We start from the raw sequence: 6,731 nt of genomic DNA on the forward strand, positions 1-6,731 counted from the left end.
CAGGGATGAATCCTGCTTGATCATGGTGCACAATTTTTTTGATGTGTTTTTGTATCCGATTCACCAGAATTTTATTGAGGATTTTTGCATCTAGGTTCATTAGAGATATTGGTCTGTAGTTTTCTTTCTTTGAGGTGTCTTTGTCTGGTTTCGGAATCAGGGTAATGTTGGCCTCATAGAATGAATTTGGAAGAGCTCCCTCTTTTTCTATTTCCTGAAATAACTTGAAAAGTATTAGTATTAATTGTTCTTTAAAGGTTTTGTAAAACTCCGCTGTATACCCATCCGGTCCTGGGCTTTTCTTGGTTGGTAGTCTTTTGATTGCTTCTTCTATTTCATTCATTGATATTGGTCTGTTCAAATTGTGTGTATCCTCCTGACTCAGTCTGGGCAAATCATATGACTTAAGAAATTTATCAATGTCTTCACTATCTTCTATTTTATTGGAATATAGGCTTTCAAAATAATTTCTAATTGTCTTCTGTATTTCTGTAGCATCTGTTGTGATATTGCCTTTTTCATCCTGTATGTTAGTAATTTGAGTTCTCTCTCTTCTTCTCTTTGTTAACATGGCTAAGGGTCTGTCGATCTTATCTATTTTTTTGAAGAACCAACTTTTAGTTTTGTTAATTTTTTCAATAGTTTCTTTTGTTTCAATTTCGTTGATTTCCGCTCTGATTTTAATTATTTCTTGCCTTCTGCTACATTTGCTGTTGTTTTGCTCTTCCTTTTCTAGGGCTTTGAGATGAAGTGTGAGCTCATTTATTTGTTGGTTTTTTCTTTTTTTGAGGAATGACCTCCAGGCGATGAATTTCCCTCTTAAAACTGCTTTCATTGTGTCCCATAGATTCCGATATGTTGTGTCTGTATTTTCATTTATCTGTAAGAATTTTTTGATTTCCTCCTTTATGTCTTCTGTAACCCATTGATCATTCAGTAACATATTGTTCATTTTCCATGTGATGTAGGATTTTTCCTTCCTTCTTTTATCATTGATTTCCAGTTTCATTCCATTATGATCAGATAAAATGCATGGTATTATCTCCACCCCTTTATATTTACTGAGGGTTGCCCTATGGCATAATATATGGTCTATTTTTGAGAATGATTCATGTGCTACTGAGAAAAAAGTATATCCACTTGATGATGGTTGATATATTCTATATGTCAGTTAAGTCTAGGTTATTGATTGTGATATTGAGTTCTATAGTTTCTTTATTCAACTTTTGTTTGGAGGATCTGTCCAATGGTGAGAGAGGTGTGTTGAAGTCACCCATAATTATTGTGTTGTAGTCTATTTGATTCTTGAACTTGAGGAGAATTTGTTTTATGAATGTCGCAGCACCATTATTTGGTGCATAAATATTGATAATTGTTATGTCTTGTTGGTGAATGGTTCCTTTTAACAGTATATAATGTCCTTCCTTATCCCTTTTGATTAACTTAGTCTTGAAGTCGATTTTATTCGATATGAGGATGGCCACCCCTGCTTGCTTACGAGGACCGTGTGCGTGGTATATTTTTTCCCAACCTTTCACCTTCAGCCTGTGTATGTCTTTTCCAATCAGATGTGTCTCCTGAAGGCAGCATATTGTTGGATTTGTTTTTTTAATCCATGTTACCAGCCTATGTCGCTTTATTGGAGAGTTTAAGCCATTAACGTTTAGAGTTACAATTGATATATGGTTTGTACTTCCAGCCATGTTTGATTATTTATCTTTTTTTTTTTAATTTAGTTTGTTTCTCCATGATTAGCTTTCCCCCCGCCCTCTGTCTTTACAGAGGCACTTCCCTCTGATGATTTTGGTTATTGTTTTTCATTTCTTCCTCGTGTAGTTTTTTGCTCAAGATGCTTTGCAATGCTGGTTTTCTGGCTGCAAATTCTTTTAGCTTTTGTTTATCATGAAAGATTTTTATTTCGTTGTCGTACCTGAAGCTTAATTTTGCTGGATACAGAATTCTTGGTTGGCATCCATTGTCTTTCAGTGTTTGAAATACGTTGTTCCAGGATCTTCTCGCTTTCAGCATCTGTGATGAAAAATCCGTTGTTAACCTTATTGGTTTACCCCTGAATGTAATCTGCCTCCTTTCTCTTGTAGCTTTTAATATTTTCTCTTTGTTCTGTATATTGGATATCTTCATAACAATGTGTCTTGGCGTTGGTCTACTGTGATTATGTATGCTCGGTGTCCTGTATGCATCTACAATTTGTATATCTGTTTCCTTTTTTATTTCTGGAAAGTTTTCTGTAATTATTTCATTCAGCAGGTTACTCATTCCCTTGGTTTGAACCTCTATACCTTCCTCTATCCCGATTACTCTTAAGTTTGTTTTTTTTATGTTATCCCATATCTCTTGGATGTTTTTCTTGTGATTTTTTACCAGCCTTTCTGAGTTGGCTAGACTCTTTTCAAGATGATATATTTTGTCTTCATTATCTGACATTCTGGCTTCTACTTGCTCCACTCTGTTAGCGATACTCTCATTTGAGTTTTTAATTTGGTTTATAGTTTCCTTCATTTCTAGAATTATTGTTTGATTTTTTTTATAATCTCTATCTCCTGATAAATATGCTTAACTCCTTCTTTTATCTGTTTATGTAATTCATTTTCAATGTGTTCTTTCACTGTTTGAATTTGCTGTCTCATATCCTCTTTAAGGTTCCATTCCATCTGTCTAAGGTATTCCTTGAGTTCTTTATTTGACCATTTTTCTGATGACTCTAGGTCCTCCTGAATATTTAGGCTGTCCTTCATTGTTTGTACTCCTTTTCTTCCTTGCTTTTTCATGCTGCTCATGTTACTTCTTGTTCTGTTTGACTGCTGAGTTACTGTTTACTCCTATAAATTTATTTGATGCTTGGGAGGAAAGGTATTAGAAGGGAAGGGAAGAAGTCACTGTCGCCGCTGGTTTCAATGGAGTTATCTCCTCTGCTGCATTCTGGTGACGTCAGTTCTCTGCCATGGTGGTATCCCATGCAAATGGTGACAGTTTGTTCCCTTTGCTGGGTGACCAATGCAATGGGTGGGTCCTGACTGTCTCTCCCAAACCCCGTTTCAATCCTGTGGCCACTGCCTATGAAGGCTCAGTTGGCATTAACCTCCGTAGGATCAGAAGGGCTGACCAGTTGTTTCAGTGGGATTGTTTAGTGCTGAGTCACAGCAGTTTGTCTGCGAGAAGCAGGTGAACGGGAGCTTGAATTCAGCCAATCCGGGCTCGGTGTGTGTTCTGAGAGGCCCAGACTGTTCGCCCCAGATCCATGTCAGCTCAGCATTGCCTAGTGATCCTGAGCAAACAGCATTTAGATGGTTTACGACTCCCTATGCCCGCGCAGCTGAAGAGGTCAGAGACTTGATCTCTCCCCGCCCGCCGCCATGTTGGATCCCAAACACTAATCTAAGTACCACAGGGAAGGGACTTTGCAGATGGAATTATAGTTACTACTCTGCTGAACTTCAATAGGGAGGTTATCTGGGGGGATGATGTAATCACGTGAACACAGAAGCAGGAGGAATGCAGAAGAGTCAAGTCAGAGAAATGTCAAAAGAGGAAGTAGTAGAGGGATGATATGTCAGGGAGGGATATTGGTGAGATTAGCAAGATAACAAGAATTTGACTATTGAAGATGGTGAGCCAGGACCAATAGTGGGCAGTTTATAGGAGCTGAGAAAGAATCTCAGCCCTCCCCTCCAACAACCAGCAAGGAAATAGGGACCCCGTCCAGTATCAGCATGGAACTGAGTGCTGCTGACAGTGTGGATGATTTGGGAAGCAGATCCATTCCTGGAGCCTCCATAAAGAAATGTGCTACTGAACTTGATCTGTGATACTCGGAGCAGAAACTGCCTAGCCAACATTTTGACTTCTGACCTACATGACCCTGTAAGATGAGATTATATTGACTTATATCACAAATATTGTGGTGGTTAGTTTTAGCAGCAATGGAAAATGAATACAAATGCAAAGGAACTTAATACTACAAAGTCAGTCCTCAACTCCTTGCACATTGGAGATGCTCAGAGGATGTACTTCAAACACTCTGATACGACAAAACCTAGAGCAAACAAACAAAGCAAATACACAAAGCACAATGAAAAAGCTGGAGTGCTTTCTTTAGGTCCCTCAGGAAGAAAATATTTTACGTATTTAACAAGAAAAACATTTACTCAAGAAAAGCTAATTCTCCCCAAATCCTGCTTCTTGGCTAGAGACTATGTTTATGATTTCATCGAAACAACAACGAACCTCCTTTTTCTATTTCCTTCTGGTCTGTACTGCACTCATGTTTTGTTTATCAGAAATAACTATCTGCCATGATTTTGCATCCCGACAAACATTAATTAAAAAAAAAAAAACACCTGGAGAGTATTAATTAAGAGTTTTTTTTCCCCCCAGACCTTGTGTGTTAAATCCTGATTCTGGTGCATGTTGGTTAAATTGGCTTGGGAAATTTAGCTTTTGTATATTTTGTTTCTTTTCATGGGTAAGAGGAGTTTAAAAATTCTTGCCTACAAAATATTTTTAAAATAATTACATGAAATAATAATGTGTGTTTTCTAACATTGCTTGGCACACAGTAAGCATTCATCAAATAATAGTTGCATTGTTTAGTATAAATGGGTCTTCTTTTCCTTGACCCCTAAATCATACTCCAGTTTACAGTCCAGTATAAGCTGCACAGTTGCCAAGAATACTTTTTAAGTGACCCATGCTGATAATTCTCTTTTCTGACCATTTGTAAGTAAGGTGTTTCTTCTAGTATTTTATGGCTGACTTTTGCTCTCTAACTTGATTATAAACTCTTTTGAGCCAGAGCCATAAGGCATGCAGTAGGCTCTCAGCAACACATGTGGATAGTTTTAAAATCTTAGCAATGTAGTTTTTATGTTGCCTATTAAATACGTCTGTGTACACATGTGCTTTATTTTTTCCTGCATCAGAAATGCCAAAATATGTGAAGAAAAAAATCCATCCTCACTGGACATGCAGCCAAGTCCCCAAGTTACAATGCCAGCCATCTCACGAGAGAGGCTGATCTTGAAAGAATGCCAGCATAATTTTGCAGGCCCCGGAGATTTGGCTTGTTCAGATAAGTTTCAGATAAGCATCTGTACTCGTGGTGGCCCATCCAAATCCAGCGCGCACAGGCGGCCTAGAGAGCATCATCCGTCACCCTGCTGGCAGCAGAGAGAATTCGTCCTGATGGGGATTTATTGCAGGAAATAACCCTGCTTTCCTGTGAAATGATTTGTTTCAGATCCAGGCATCTTTAGTCCTACTGAAAACTCCAGTGGTGAGCTGCATAGCTCTCCTGCTTTTCTCAGTACATTTTAATTAGCTACCTCTCAGTCATTGACTTCTACATTTCACTGCATTGTGGAGGAGATGAAAAGAAAAATCGGATTCACCCGTAGGGAGGATTTCATAGGGAAATTGGAAGTTTCTTTAGAATTATTGATTAGCACCTATCTGGGAGTACACTTAAGTTTTATATTCGCAGGACATTTCTTTCTTCACTTATTTATTTCTCTATCCTTTTTTTTGAAGTTTCATTATTTCATAACTTTTTGGTGGTATTTTATTTTTCTTGACTCACAAAGAGTCTTTGAAACATTTTATATCATCTCAGTATATGTATATTCAGTTCACCTCTATCATCTTTCACTGTTGATAGACTGCCCACGCTGGCTATTTTCCCAGGAGAATTAAGTGGTCTTCTGCGTCTGAATATACAGGTAACTCCTGAGATCTGTAGCTTGAGGCTCTGCAGAGGACCTTCTTTGTTAAGGGATACTTGGCAGCTTGAAATTGTTTTGGAAGCTAGCTACTGGACGCCTGCTTAAAAAAAATGGGTGGATTAGTTTCCTATTACTGCTATAACCAAGGCCCTTGAATTTAGTGACTTGAAACATCAAAATTCGCTGATAATTTTGGAGGTCAGAAGTCAACCTCAGACTGGGCGTGGTGGTGCATGCCTGTAATCCCAGTGGCTTGGGAGGCTGAAGCAGGAGAATAGAGTTCAAAGCCAGCCTCAGCAAAGGCAAGGTGCTAAACAACTCAGTGAGACCCTGTCTCTAAATAAAATACAGATAGCTGGGGATGTGGCTCAGTGATCAAGTTCCTCTGAGTTTATCCCTGCTACCAAAAAAACCAAAAAGTCAAACTCAGTTTCATTGGTCTGAACTTAGTGTCAGCAGGGCTGTTTTCCTGTGGAAGGCCAGAGAAGAATCTATTCCCTGCCTCCCCCAGGGGCTGGTGACTGGCTGGCTCTCCTCTGCTCATGATCACATGGCTCCAACCCTTCCTGTTTCGTTGCATGCTCTTCTCCCCTGTCTGTAATCAAATCTCCTTCTGCTTCCCTCTCACAAGAACACTTGTGATTGCATTTACAGCCAATCTGAATAATCCAGGGTACTCTCATCTCAGGATTTTTGATTCAGACATGTTTGCAAAGACCCTTTTTCCATATAAGGAAAACATTCATAGGTCCCCGGGATTAGGACCCAGATCTCTTGGGAGGCCATTATTCAGCATAATAGCTCTCATTTTCTTTTGTATCCATTCATAATATTACTGAATCACACATAGAAAGGTTTAACAAAAAACTTCATAAAGTAAATGAACAAGCTCATAGGAAAAAATCATAAAGGTTTTGTAGTAGCTACCATACATTGTTAGACCTGGGGCATATTTTTCTCTTTTTCTTTCTTTCACCCACTTATGTTCCATTA

The sequence above is a fragment of the Marmota flaviventris genome, chromosome 3 (genome assembly GCF_047511675.1).
Source record: "Marmota flaviventris isolate mMarFla1 chromosome 3, mMarFla1.hap1, whole genome shotgun sequence".
NCBI lineage: Eukaryota > Metazoa > Chordata > Mammalia > Rodentia > Sciuridae > Marmota > Marmota flaviventris.